The sequence below is a fragment of the Amphiura filiformis genome, chromosome 1, assembly GCF_039555335.1.
Source record: "Amphiura filiformis chromosome 1, Afil_fr2py, whole genome shotgun sequence".
NCBI classification, from domain to species: Eukaryota; Metazoa; Echinodermata; class Ophiuroidea; order Amphilepidida; family Amphiuridae; genus Amphiura; species Amphiura filiformis.
Window position 1 is genome coordinate 22,703,770 of NC_092628.1, and position 11,593 is coordinate 22,715,362.

Sequence of the window (11,593 nt, forward strand, 5' to 3'; positions counted from 1 at the left end):
GGAGCCCTCTGCTCGGTTCAAAAAGTAAACAGGGGTCTTTCCGGGAAATATTAAGCCCCCACACACCCACACACAAAACACAATTATAGCATTTAGTGATGTGCGCCCTTATGCCAATCAGCGGCAAGGACTACGAGCTGTCATTTATGCATTTCATGATTTTGTCTGGGAAAAACTAGCCCTAGAACTCTGGCCATAGTATCCGTTTTTACTTCTACTAGGGCCAGAGGCACTTACATTGAAAAATTTGTTGGAGATGCTTGAACGATCCAGTACAAAAAATAACAGCATTTCAATGCTTGATCGAGGTCACTAATTAACATGATAAAACCCACTTGAAAACACACAATCGCCGGTCATTTCTAAAGATGCATTTATACTCAATCGCTTTTGGAGAAACCTGAATCGCACGCATGGTCAGTGTACTAAATCGCCGTCGTATTTGCCTGCTGAGCATGCGCATGATTCGCTGTTTTTCAAAAGCGACACGTAGGCCTATATTGACACCCTCTGTCGGTCAACGTTCTCTAAAATTGCACACATAACTTGTGTAGTTAGCGACAATGACTCAGTCTGGGTATAAACACAGCTTTACACAATGACTAATTTACATAGGCACAAAAGACCGTGTTCATGTACCGTTACTCAGCCAAACATGGCAGAGTAGGTCCCGGATCTTCTGTACATGTTCCTATCTCCTCAACGTTATACCTTTCCAACAAGGAAAGAGATACGAAAGGCGAACGTCTAGGAAAAACCGAAAAACCATGCTTCAACTTTGCCGGGAACTTTGCAGCTAGTATTAAATTTGCCAGGTATTTGTAGACAGGATTTGACTTGTAGATTTATTGATAAACCTATGTTGATGGTATGAACTGTAAAACGCGTGATATTGTTGCGATTTTCACGATGAAGAAGGCATTTAAAAAAAAGTAGCAAAATTCAACAACCAGTCCATGAACATTAACTTTTAAGCTTATTCGAAACGCTACATGGTAAATGCTGTATTCCTTTTATGTACGTTGTTGTGCAGCCACTGTTTAAAAACGCACTTCACTTGTCTCTGATTATGTTAATGATATTAAGCCCTTTCGCAATTTCAGATCAAAGACAGTGCATTGATTGTATAAAATTTTACATCTAGTAATAAAGCAGGGCTGTCAACTTTTTGGAATTGCTTGGCGTGAGACAGAGGCGTACTAGGATTTGCCGACTCCAATGTTCATTTTGTACCATGATTATTTGAGCCACGGTAGCTCGAAATGTGAAAAGCGGGGGTAGGAGCAACAAATTATTCATGACGATGCGTGAGATTTTACTCATTTTCCCCGGCATTTTCCAGCTTTTTATGCGTGAGATTTACTACATAGGCGTGAGATTATACTACCTTGGCGTGAGACCGTGAGAAAGTGACCCAATCGCGTGAGACTCACGGCCAATGCGTGAGAGTTGACAGCCCTGAATAAAGTAGTATGCACTACTGTCTGTTCAATTAGCTTAGATTCTTGAATTTTTAAGATATTTGAAAAAATAAAAATTGTGGTCAAAGTCATCAAAGAAAAGTGTTAGCACAGCCTTAGACCTAACGTGATTTATACTTTTCAAATTCTAAAGTTCAATTTAAAACCCCATTTCTTTTCAATTTTGGTCTTTTCCCGCGATATTTTTATAAAAAGCCGTAGAGAACGTCGGGTACCATAAACTTTTGGAATCAATCCATTTAGAGCAATGGGGACGAATGTCACAATGCGCAGAGATGGTATTTATTTGACCATCCGCATCAGGAAGTATTGTCCAGCAAAATATTTGCCAGTATGCCAAATTTGTGTTGAAACCCTACTGTCGAAACATTACGTTATTATTATGGGAACTAAGGTTTTCTAAAATAGGCCCAGCTTATATAAATACATTCCTTGTGTATTTATTTATTTATTTATTTATTTATTTTGCGAATGGGTCTGAGAAGGTGTAGGCCTATAAGCCTATTATAAAACTACACATTTATTTTCAATTTGTTATTTCATTTTGTTTGTTGAATACAAACTGAAAAAACTGTGAAACAAAAGAACTTTTATACAAAAAAATATTATTTAAAACAATCAGGTTACAGAAAACATTTCTTGTAAAGTTACTGTATCTGAAAATGTCAAGCGAATGCTGATATTCTGAAAAGGGGTATAATCCTTCTTGTCTTCCATGAGCAACCGCGTCACATCGGGTATAATCTTCCTTCCAGGAGCAACCACTGTGCATGATTGACGGGCTATTCCATTGCTCGTAATAGGGTAGTGTATTTTAGCGGGACAATGCTGGATGGTGACTGCAGCACGCTATATACTTCGCCCAGACTTGGCATGTGGTTGTTGGTGTAGGGTGTGTGGTGTGGGGTGTGTATTGGGGAGGGGCGTGTTGTCCGAGATGTTAGGAATTATTTAATAATAGTTATTAATATTGGAAGAACGTTTTAAACTTTAATTTAAGGCATCATATACAATTTTATACTATTTTAGATTTTCAATTAATAACAAAATAATAAAATAGCATTTAAAAATTATATTAATAGGCCTATTTATTATCGCACGCCATGAAAAAAAAAAAAAAAATGGCACACTTTCCGATAAAAATTTGGGAAACAAATTAATTTTTAAAAAATAAAAAAATCTTTCTTAAACCAAATTTTCATGAAATTGAGGGCCATCAATAAACCAAAATGCACCCCGAATATGTCGCACATCCCCGTAGTAGGCCTACCCTCCTTTTCAACCCGTTGCCCTAAACTAGACGTGTAATATAACCGCCACGAGTATTTTTTTTTACCTGTAGGCAAGCTCACCCCTACAGTCGCAATAGTTCTAGCCCAGATAGCTTTTAACTCACGCCTACTAATAACGTACTTTCATCAAGTGATGGCGCTATAAGGTTTACCACGGAAGCTGTTTGGTTTACCGTGGAAGAAGATTATACCCTATATGGATATTCTTGGGAATGAATGGTGGTATTAAACAAAACTCAATTTAAATTGTAAACCAGTTGAAATGAGAACGAAATCCATAATTTTAATGTCCTTGTTTAGGAAAAAATAATGCTTAGAATAATGTTATGCATAAAACGTACTCGCGCCATATAATTTCGTGTGACAAAAACCGGTGGACCATCATCACCTATAGAACCTATCCAATAACTGGAATGGTATAACAATTGAAAGAGCAGGACAGGTTGTTTTACTAAATTGGATAGGGTCTATGCCCTAAGTTGAGAATGGACTGTCCCACTCGATTTGTAAAAAGGTCGCGAACCCTTTCGGTGGACCCAAGTAACTGCCCAAAATGAGGCAAAATTGAAAAGAAATGGGGTTTTAAATTGAACTTTGGAAAAGTATAAATCATGTTAGGTCTAAGGCTGTGATAACACTTCTCTTTGATGACTTTGGCCACAAGTTTTTATTTTTTCAAAATATCTTAAAATTCAAGAATCTAAGCTAATTGAACAGACAGTAGTTAAACTAGTATTATATAGAAAATTTAAAGGGCATTTCGTGATCCACAGCCTCATCCCCCACTTTTCTCAAAAAATTGAGATTTTATATCACTGGAAACCTCTGGCTACATAATGTTTATGTACAAAATATTTCTTGCAGATTAATTCATTTAGCAAAGATATCGTGAAATTTGAATTTCGTTCATATGCATGATTATTAACAGTGGCATAGATTTATTTTTGACATTGAGGTTGGAGAAAATTTCTTGAAGTCCAGTGAATCCAGCACCTTTTGCCAACATAATAAGTTTATGGTACAAATGCGCGTGAAGCGCGCATAAAAATTTGCCATATTGAAGCAAAACTGGTGAAATATAGTACAAAACTGGAATTAATTTGCGCGAAGCGTGAGAAATTGGCACTTATTTTTTGACCAAATATGGGGTTAATTTTGGTTAGAAACCCATATACAGGCGTTAACATTGGGGGATGATTGTATGGACCATCTCCCCTATCAAATTAATATGGTCATTAACTCATTAGCTAAAAATTACCATTTGGAGTTATTACTCATTGGAGTCATAGTGTTACACCCAAATTGTAAAGTGCGCACATTTTGTTGATTTGTAGCTTGAGATTACAAAATTGAACACTTAACATTCATGTGCGCAAAAATTTTGGAATGTACATTCCTCCTGACATGCACATTGAGTGGGTCCTGTGAACCAAGGAAGGTCAGTGACATGTAGGTCAGCTAAGCAGCTTTTTTGTTGGAAATGCTAGGCATTATAGACCACTTGACCTGTGAAGTCATTGCCAGGCAGTATGTGTGTGAATTATGGCCATTGTTCTTTGCCCTGCAGTGTGCTAACACATCATAGTTTACTCAGGGCACATGCATCTTAAATCGCCCACCACATTTCATATAGTACAAGAAAGCCATTGAACAGTGTAACGGTTCGTACAAGATATCGATAAGCAATTGAACAGTGTAGCGGTTCGTTCAAGCATATAGATAGACCAGTCCCTCGCCTTTGTTGTGTTATTTATTCTAAGTTTTAAACAAAACAGATGCAAATTTAGCTAAACCAAAAATTTTAAGCAAGTGATTTGCAACTACAACACAATCCCTAAAAATGTTCCTAAAAAAAAAAGGGTCTTTGGAGCAAAAAGTGGCCTTGAGGGGAAAACTGGCTAAAAAACAGTCCCAGGTCTTTGAAATTGCATACACATTGAGTGGGTCCCATTTCCAAGGAAGGTGAGTGATTATGGTTGGTATTTTCACATGAAGTAGGTCAGTGCTGCAGGTTAGAAGTGCTAGGGATGTTAACACTGTAAAACTTGTACCAGCCAAATCTGCATGCTACGGAGCCTGAAAATAAGATGGTGCAGATCACAAATTTGATACAAATATGGGAGCTGTCATGGGGTGGTAACAGGGTGCTGGGGTGCTAAGGAACGCTCAGCCAGCACTAGCGCATTACACGATCAGAACATGTATAGTGTGCATTCTTGTGTGCCGTACACACCTGATAGTTCCGGGATACTCGTTGGTCGCTTCCACACAGTAACATACTTCTGGTAAAGCGAGGGTTGCCCCCTTCTCTTTCCGGATCCTCATAGTGGAAATTGTAGTGAAAAATCTTGAGAGTTTCTTGGTAGACCCTTCCAGCTCTACAACCTAAATTTGGTCGAAAATACAGAGCAAGACTTACAATGTAATTCTATATGGTGTATATTTATGACTGCTCTTTTCTAGTTGTTCTATTGTGTTTATGCCATTTGTGGACTGCACATGGCTAATGGGCTATTCAATTCTTTACTCTTGAATTAAATGTAACAGTAGAGACTCAGTACACCGGTCGATCTTACCGCTTCCGATGTTGATTAAGATACTTCTTGCATCGATCCCGAGATGCGGAAAAACCAATAGTCATTTTGTCCCACATAAATGAATAAATAACAAAACCCCGATCCCCGGTGGACTCACCCAAAAGGTGACGCCACACCATATGATCGTCCTTATCCTCCTTGGTCTCCGACTGACACAGACGTGCCTATCGATTGTTCATAGCACTGTGTATCAATTTCTCGACCAAGGCGAGATATACGGTTGTAGTTTCACACCTTAGGTAAAACCAAACCGGTATTGTTCGGCTGAGGATAGTTTTGACGGCATTTTCTGGCAAAAAAGTGACAAAAAACGATCCAAAACTTAGCTACATATCGTGCCTCCGTTTGTATACGGGACACACGAGCAATTCAAAATGGCCGCTCGTTGACGCCATTCATTTTGTTTCCCACGTAAAACAACCATTGCAGCCTGTAAGTTACAATAGATGTTTGTACATACACATTGTATTTCATGTAATGGTAGGTTATTGTTGCTATGTTAGGGTGATTACTCTATCGTTATGTCTTCATTACCGTCCAATAAAGACGAGTTAATCAGATATTCATACGGTGGGGATTGGTAGGGACCCGCCTGACATTTTAGTAATAAAGTTAGCCAGTCCTTACTTTACCACTAACGTTAGCGACCAGCCTCCGTGCTCAGGTTTGCTTACTGGGCTTGAGTCGTGTTGGGGGTAGTGCCCCCTCCCTTTCTCCTCGCTTCGCCTCGGCCCTGTCGGGCTTGCCCTTCCCTGGTGACGGAGCGGGACCCACACCCGCTCTGTTTCACCCACAGGGAGTGCTCACGATCTTCTAGATGTCTTTCTTTTGCTTAGGACTCTCCGAGTTCCAGCTTGACGATTGGGATAGGCTCCGTCATCGCCATATGACGAAGAAGAAATCTACCAAGGGCACTGGTAAGGTCGACACGGTGGATTCTGCTGTGACAGCCCCTATGGGTCATGGCAGGTCTGCTTAAGGGGCTCCGTCCCCGGACAAGCAGGCGGTTCCTTCGGGACTGCTAAGCGCGTCCAAAGGCTCAGCAGCCAGCGAAAGCACTGACTATACGTCGGAGCAAAGTAGCAGGCAGCAGAGCGGTAACCACCAGCGAAAACCCTAGCGGGTTTTGCAGCAGGAGGATACCAGTCGATCACGGTAGATTCTGCTGTGACAGCCCCTATGGGTCATGGCAGGTCTGCTTAAGGGGCTCCGGTCCCGGACAAGCAGGCGGTTCCTTCGGGACTGCTAAGCGGCCCAAAGGCTCAGCAGCCAGCGAAAGCACTGAAGCTCACTGACTATACGTCGGAGCAAAGTAGCAGGCAGCAGAGCGGTAACCACCAGCGAAAACCCTAGCGGGTTTTGTAGCAGGAGGATACCAGTCCTCTAGCTTAAAATCCTCACGGGTTTTTAGCAGGAGGACACCCGCCTGTTGCAGGCATATCTACGGGCTCAAACAGCCACAGTAGTAGCCAGCGACGGGCAGCATGCAAGGGTACCCGGGCTTGCCTGGGTTGAACCCTTAGCATGCATGGGTTCAGCAGAGACGATACCGCTGCTAACGCTGTGGGTGTAGTCTTAGCAGAACCAACTGGGGTTGTCACACGGCAGCGCCCATGGCGGGACCGCCGAGTGATACCCTGGGCCCTAGAATAGCTGCTGGCTGTCCACAGGGACTGGCTGGCGATTATTCAGGGGTTGGGCTCGCAGTCTCTCACGGGACAGCGACCCAGGTGCATTCGGTGGCAGCTACAAAGACGAGCTACGGCTTGACTTCAGTGGTAGCCGCTATGCACCCGCCCATAGCTGGCGTGAGTGGTCCGCCACACACAGCGACCTTGGGCGAAGCTCTAGAGGGTACAGTAAGTAGCTTGAACAGCCTAGCTGATCAACAACCCACTTATGTCCTCGAGAGCCAGCGGAGCGTGGGTGATCCATTACCGCCAATGGGTAAATAACCCTCTCTTGATCGATCACTGTCAAATCAACAGGGCATAGCTCCATTGATTGACGCTGCCTATTCAGGTGGCGAGGTGATTGATCGGGGTATGCACGCCAGCTACCCGTGGTACTAGGCAAGCTCCCTCTAGCCAAGGGACAGCCGGTATAGCGGGTACCCATACACACGGCTTGATTCCCCTTGCGGGGAACGCAGTGAGGCATGGGTACAGTGGTACACAGCCGGAGCCCTCACGGGCACCTACGCTGGAACCACGCATACAGCGGTACACAACCGAACCCTCACGGGTACCCATGCTAGTACCGCGCGGTACCACGCCAGCACACAGCTTGATCCCCAAACAGGGAACGCAGTGTGGCGAGGGTACAGCGGTCCACAGTTGGGAACCCTCACGGGTACCCACGCTGATACCGCACCGGTACGCAGCACTCGCTTTAGTCGCCACAGTCTCTGTGGCAACAAGGGGGGGGGGAGGCGGTGCTGGTACTGCAGTACCATGGGGTTACCCTGGTGGCGGATCCTTTCAGGGTCAGCTGCCGGCTGGGTATGCCCCGTGGTACCCGCCGCAGGGTGTTTCTTCCACGGCCTAGCACCGTCGCAAGTGTCGCCTAGCGACGGCCACGCAGTACCAACATCAGCTGTTGACCAGGCCAGCCGGCATGGGGCTAACCCAGATCTTGATCAGGGTAGGCCCCGTGCTGCTAGCGCTTAGGACGACGGCTGCGAGAGCATGCGGACCCAGTGGTGCCATGGCGGATACCTCAGGGTCTTGCGGAGTACTCCTCTTCTGCTGGCAGGTAGTCGGCGAGCCACACAGTGGTTATGCCTTCTTACCCGCTTTCAGATGCCCGTCCTCAGTTACCGCCATCATCGGAGCATGATACGGATACTGTGGGCGAGGGAAAGGAGTCGGAAGCTGAGTCCGGTAGTGACATCACTACAATCTCCTTCCCCCGCTGCCCCGCGAGGGGAGCAACAGCACTGATCTTCCTCCGGACACTCCCTAAGGGGGAGTCCATGGAGGAGGACCAGGGGATCCTTTCAGTAGGATGCTCAGCTGCTGCTTCCTCACAGGGGACCGGGCAAAGAAGCTACCAACGGGAGCACTCTGAAGAGGTCGGAAACTGCCCTTACCATGGGTAGGAGCTCCGACTTCAGCAGGCCGTGCACCACCAACAGTACCCGAGCCCACTACCTATGCAGCACCCATTTCTGGGAGGCGCAAGGGTAGCACAGGAACAGCTGGCAAGCCCCGAAGAAGAGCAAGCGCTCTTCCAAGGGAAGCTAGGCAGAGCATTCCTGGGGGCTCAGCGGTTTTTCCACAGGGGATCTCCCAGTGGATCGACCGCTATGGCTTTCACCCAGAGGTGGGAAACCATCTCTTTGAGCGCCTGGGTATGGTCAGTGGTGAGTGGGGGTTACAGACTGGCAACCCAGTCTCCCCACATTCGCCTGCACATTTCAGAGGTCCACAGTAGTGCCGGCAGACGGCCCCCAGCATCGGGCACTACCGACAGGGATCACACAGCTTCTCACGAGCGGGCGATTGTCCCGGTCTACCCCCCGCTCTACGGGCGCCCTTCGAGCCATTGGCTCCAAGGAAGACCGGCGACGGGAGCCCCATCCGAACCGCAGGCTGTTGAACACGCTTCTTCAGGCCCAAGAGGTTCAGAATGGGGACTCTCGCCTCGGTGCTAGCCTGCCCCCTCAGGGGCATGGGAACAGCATCGCTAGATCTCTCGGACGCCTATCTGCATATGCCAATCGCCTCTCAAGATCGGAGGCATCTGCGCTTCTAGGTACAGGATCAAAATTACCAGTTTTGATACCGCCATCCGCCTGTCCATCTCTCCCAGGGTGTTTAACACTCTTGGTCAGAGCGGTGGCAGCGTACCTGAAGCACAGGGGTGTCAACATCAGTTGCTACCTGGACGTCTGGCTCATATACGGACGCACTCCACTGAAGACTACGGGTCTCATGGGGTTGATAGTCCGTGGGTGCGGGACCCTGGATTTTTGATCAGCTCAAAAAGTCCAGCGTGGTCCCGACGCAGACACCACTATTTGTAGGGGCCCAGATCACCCTCACGGAGGGGTTCGCGGTGCTCTCACCCGAGCGGGTGATTTAACATGGTGCGGTGTGCCTGACTCTTGGCCGAGTCTCGGGCAAAACCCGCTGTGGCATGGATGAAGGTGGTAGGCCTAATGGCCAGTATGGTAGACCTCGTACTGTACTGCCGCTTTCTACGTTAGGGCTTACCCAACTACACCTTCTAGCCTGCTTGCAGGCCCAGTCGTCACCCGATATCCCTCGCGGTTCCGTTGTCGGAGATCGCGCGAGAGGAACTCTGGTGGTGGACCCATCAGCCCAATTTGACCCAGGGTGTCAGGTTTCCTGCACCCCCGGTATGTCACGTAGTGACGACCATAGCGCCAAAACGGGCTGGGGATCCACATCCACGGAGACTCCGCCTCGGCCTATGGGGCCATAGAGACAGAGTTTCACATCAACCTCCTCGCTTACGAGGAGGTGATCGTGGAATCACATACCGTTGTCCTGACGGATAACACAACCGTGGTAGCCTACCCCAACAGACAAGGGGACTCCGGGACATCACGATTGAGCCTGCATGCACGACACCTGATAGGGTGGTGCAAGTTCAGGCAGATTACGATGAGAGCGATACACATCGCTGGCGTCACCAGCATCCTCGCGCACAATCTGTCACGAGGAAGGGTGTCGGGACCAGCAGAATGGTCCCTTGTTCGCAGGTCGCTCAGACGATCTTCAAGGGATGTACCACCCCTCGAAAGATCTGTTCGCATCTCATCGCAATCATCCACTGCCGGTGTACTGCTCAAGGGTCGCGGACCCCCAAGCATGCACCGTGGGCGCTCTGTCCATAGACTGGGGAGGGATGACAGCTTATGCAGTCCCTCCGATCTCACTACTCATGAGGGTGGTGGCCAAGATCGGGTGGGAAGACTGCATTGTCATTCTGCTAGCGGCAAGGCCGCTGGCACTCCCCGAGGTACCAGATCTACTCCGGATGCCCGGAGCAGAGGTACCCAGTCTATCACTAGAGCACCTGCAGTTAGCTGCATGGCCCTTACCAGGGAACACGAGCGGAGGGATACTTTTCATCAGAAGCTGTTTTTTCTCATCGCCGGGCTAGACGGAAGTCTACCCTCCGTGACGTATAGCCAGAGTCTGGCTCCATACTACGCTTGGTGCAATGAGACAAATAGCTCTCCGCTAGAGCCTCTGTGCTGCTAGTTCGGAGTTTCTGACAGAAAAGTTCCAAGCAAGACTTCAGCGGGCCACTGGGGCCAGCTATAAGTCAGCTGTCCTCTCCATTCACCGAGGTTTCGAGACGGTCGACTATCATAGCCGATGGTTACCTTATTAGTCTCACGCCTCGACGGTATGTTCAACGAGTGTCTACCAAAAAGGAAAGTGATCCTCCTAAGGGATCCCAACACAGTCTTAGATTACTTTATGGGTCACCCTTTTGACCTTCCGTCAAAAGCGACGCTTAAATACGTAACTCTCAAGATGGCTTTCCGGTTTGGCGTTGGCTTCGGGACGGCGGTGCTGAGTTGCACACGGTCTCGAGGTTAGCTTCCGTGTTCACAAACACTGGAGCGACACTGTTTCGGGCGCTCTGTTCTCGTGATTACTGAACGGGCGCGGTGCATACCGACATTCGTCCCTCTCCAATCCCAGGGTTGGGCAAGGTTCGCTGAAGCCAAAGATAGGCTGGGGTGTCCGATAAGGCGCTGCAGCACTATTTCTTCCGAACACAAGCCTTGCGAGGGACTCACGACCGCATTCATCACCCTTACAGAGCCTTTCGGTCCAGCCGCTGTCGCAATGGCTGGTCCAGGTGTTGGTGGGGTCCGGGATCGCGAAGGTTTCGCGTCCCACGACCCACTCGACACGAGCTATCTCATCATCTTGGGTATACCGCTCGGTTGTCCCTTGAGGAGATCTAGCAGGCGGTGTCCCGGAAGCCACCTTCGCCCTTCTCTACGATACTTCCGCCACGTTAGTAATCAGAGACGGGCGGAGGTTTACCGACATTGTTCGGGCGATCATAATACGGTGGTGTACGGGTACCAGGTTTTCAGACTATACAGAATACTCAGCATGGTAAGAACCAGTGTCGCTATTCTTAACCACCAAACTTATTAAGTAAGGAGGTTTATGTCTGTGATCGCGTGGTCTTTTTGTTTCCCGACCGCTGGGGGAAAATATTTTCTGAC

General features: G+C 47.5%; 1 protein-coding gene across 1 annotated transcript in view; it reads left to right on the forward strand.

The window, feature by feature from the left end:
* The first annotated feature begins 745 nt into the window (after nt 1-745).
* Nucleotides 746-11,593, forward strand: part of LOC140171366 (kelch-like protein 25) — a 171,084-nt gene continuing 160,236 nt past the window's right edge. Inside the window, exon 1 of the mRNA XM_072194721.1 lies at nt 746-815. The gene's annotated coding sequence lies outside the window, so the exon portion shown is untranslated. The remainder of the gene's footprint in view (nt 816-11,593) is intronic.